Raw genomic sequence first — 3,949 nt, 5'->3', positions numbered from 1 at the left:
GAGTCATAATGCAATGGAGTTTGCATTAGAGCATACTATCATTTCTCATGATGATATTGATAATTTTGTGGATATGTGTGATGATGGTAAGCATGATTGTGATATGGATGATGTTCATATGATTGAGAATTCTTGCATAACTCATGATGATATCATAGATCTTAATGTGGATTATGGCAATAATTTTCATGATGGTTTTTCATCAACATATGTAGTCATAGCGAGAGTTTGTTCATCAACTTATCTTGGTGGTGGCCTCATCTTGGCCTATAATGCAGATGCGAGAGCGTATTGCCTAAAGGGGTGTTACAAGAAGGGTTAAAAGGCTAGGGTAGTTCAAGAGTCACATGAGGCCTCACCTATATATATATATATATATATATATATATATATATATATATATATATATATGCATTAGAGGAAATTTGAGGTCACATGTTAGCCCTGTAAGCAGTCTTTGAGCGAGAAAATCATTTTGGAAAATAAAATTCCAAAGTAAGGGTAGTTGAAATAAAATATGGGGTGAAACATTTACTTTTACCCTTATTATGTCAACATCATGAAAAGTTCACTAGGATTCTTCCTAGGATTTAGGGACAAAGAATCTTCTTCTTTATGTACAAGTTAGTTGAACTTCCAACATCACATGTTCTCTATCTCATTTATTGAACAAAATTCAAAAAATTGAGTTCCTCTCCCCTTTTTCTCCATCTCGAATCTACAATTTATTTTTTTTCTCCACATCCGATCTATAATCTTACTTCTTTGCTTGTATTATTCTATGGCAGGTCAAGGTTCTCCAAAGCGAAAACTTTATCATCTTCATGTTGAGCTTGAAAATGAATATGAGCCCTTGCACAAGAGAGGAATGACAAATACCATCCCAAAGTCTACAGTAGCTAAAATGCGACTTATAGGAAGGAAGGAAATTGGATTTTTGGATAGATGGGAGTGTGTATTCCTTGATCCAATCTCAAGAAGTGGACCTCTATTTAATAACTTTTTCATTGATTAAGTTCATTTCAAAGCTGCACTTCATTACTTAAGTTTGTAGTAGATGGTTATGGAGGGCTTCTAGGATACACACTCTGTCTTACTACTATAGGTGAGGTTTTGAAGCTGGGGAATCACTTACTACATGTGCAACAGAATGGAGAGGTCACTCAACTAAGGGAAGAGCTTAAAGAGAGCTCTAATAGGATTGATAATCTTCAAAAATGATTAGCCAGGGTAAACAAGGTGAACATTGCTAGGTATTCCTATGAGGGAGATAACACTAAAAAATATAGAGAATTTAAAGGGTGGAAGTGGAGGTTGCATTAAAAGAATCTCAGCAGCAAGGTGCAGTGTCCTTTTCTTTAACATATAGCTTACATAACTATTTTCATTCCTCCGCATTGTTGTCTCTTATGTAAGATTCAATTTTTTATAGGTCTTATCTTCAATCAAACAAGAGAAACAGAGATTTACATGTTGTGGCATAGTATTCTAGTGATGTTGTACCTGTATTAGCCCACATGAGGTTTCTTGGAGGAGAAAACTTTTAAAAAATTCAGGAGAAAATGTGTTGAGAATTTCTTGAGGGAAAATGAACTTGCATCAGAGGAGGTACAAAAAACTATGGATGATGTAGGAATGAGTCTTGAGGTATACTCATAACTTTGCAAGGCTATGTGAGGGAAGATGAAGCAAAATAAACTCATGGGTAGTTTACTCCCTCAGCCACTGCATGTGAGGAGAGACCGACAACATATTAATGAACACGTAATGAAGATGGTGAGGGAGCCAATGCACCAAAGCACATATCAAGGAAAGAAGAGGGCTATGTCATATGATGAGTATAACAATGTCTTCTTTTACCTTGAGACTATGCAAAAGGCAATGATAAAGTTCTAAAATCTCTCACATGTCAAAGCAAAAGGGGTGGCAAAGTTTGTAATGACACTTGATGAAAGTGAGATATGGAAGAATAATAGGCTAGAAAGGGTGTCATTACTTTGATGAATAGAGCTATAGAGCAGTCTCCATTGAACCAAGCTAGAAAGAAGAAGAAGAAGAAGAAGGAGAAATACCACCAAAATAACTTTAGTGTCTAGTTAAAACAAAACATTTGGTGGCTTCGGCCATTTGAGGTCGACAGTGAGGACTTTGAAGTACTCAACTGGGTCTTTCATCAGACTATTATACGCTTGTTATATGGAGGTAATAAAGTCCCTATGCAATGGAGCTAAGTTGGAAGTTGAGGGACTAGGAAATTATAAGGTAGAATGGTACATGGTAGGGGACTTGAAGACACTAAAATGCATGTATAACGTATCAAAAGGTGCTAGTTTCAAAATTCCTTGTCTTTACTACATGCATTATGTCATATTGTGGAGAAGCTTGTGCATCTCTACATAGCTTTTACTTTCAAGGTCAAGTTGTTAACTGCCTAGATTCGCCCTTGTATCTCATTATGTTTGTGCACATAGACACACATTTCCCACTTTTTTATGCACAAAAGTCAATGGTTTTGAGGGGATGTGGGCTTGCCCTCTCACTATTGATTGTAATTGAGAGGACTCACCTTTGACATGTGGCATATGGGATGAGCCTTACTTTCTATGTAATGAGAGGAAGGGGAGGGAGATACTCATTATCTTCTAGCCCAAGTTGGGGATCCATCTTAAATGTGTCTCTCTTGAGTCCATGATGTTTTACTATAAAGCTCTCTTAGGTGTAAGAGACCTAGGTGGATGCTTGGGTATTACTTCTTAGCTTAAGGATTGGCTTCTTCTTCTTATTCTACTTTTATCTCTACTCTAGGTGCAATAGAGCAAGTGTGCTTGAACTATGGAGTGTGAGAAGTGAGTGAGAGAGGCTTACCATTTCTTTGAAGTGGGTGTGGAGTGAGGTGAGATTGGAGAGTGGAGTGAGTTGAGTGAGGTGAGTGGAGTGAGTTGTTTATAAAATTTGGTTATCTTGTTCACTTCCATTTCATTTATTTACTTTTTATTTATTTCTTGTTACTCTTACCCCTTTGAAGTATCCTCGTCACCTTAGCCCCCTCTCTCTCCACCTCGTCTACTTCATCCCTAACCATGACGGTGGCACCATGATTGGGTGAGTTTGACGGCCTCCCTGTTGGAATTAGGGTTGCAGGAATGCACACACAACTTCAAGAAGATGAGGAAGCTTGAGCACAACACAGTAGTGTATTATGAGTGCCAAAAATGAAAGATAACAAGCCCTAGAAGATAATGGGCGTATATACAATGCACGGGGGAAAAAACCTCCTAGTGAGGGAAAAAGTGCCCCGGCGGTCCTAAGTGTGTTCACACACATCACTACTATAATATGGTAACAAATCCCCCCTGGAGTGATGCGGTGAACAAGAGCTAGCACTCATGTATAGGGAAGTGTCTAGCTATGTGGACGAATCCACAAAAGGGAGTAAGCCCAAAGCTTTGCGAAAAGCTTCGAACTTCTCACGAGGCAGAGCCTTTGTGAAAAGGTCTGCAAGGTTATCCTGTGTTGGCACATAAGCCAAACTGATCTCTCCTGCAGAGAGTCTCTCCCTGACATAATGGTAGTGCACCTCAATGTGCTTCGTACGAGCATGGAACACTGGGTTCCGCGCAACTGCCAATGCGCTCTGACTGTCAGTGAAGATGGTGGTGGCAGATGGCTGCCCAACACCCAAATCAGCCATAAGGCGTCTGAGCCACACACACTCAACCGTAGCTGTGAAAGCTGCCCTGTACTCAGCTTCACAACTAGAAGTGGCCACAGTGGGCTGCTTCTTGCTCAACCATGATATGCATGAGCTTCCAAGCATGAAGCAAAAACCACTCGTGGACACGCGTGTGTCATAACAACCAGCCCAGTCAGAATCTGAAAAAACATGTAAATCTGGCGGCAATGATCCCCCCTTGGGATAAAACAACCCAAGATGCCGAGTACCACTCAA

Source organism: Cibotium barometz, chromosome 18 (genome assembly GCF_041138505.1).
Source record: "Cibotium barometz isolate CiBa-2024 chromosome 18, ASM4113850v1, whole genome shotgun sequence".
NCBI classification, from domain to species: domain Eukaryota; kingdom Viridiplantae; phylum Streptophyta; class Polypodiopsida; order Cyatheales; family Cibotiaceae; genus Cibotium; species Cibotium barometz.
This window is presented reverse-complemented; position numbering follows the sequence as displayed.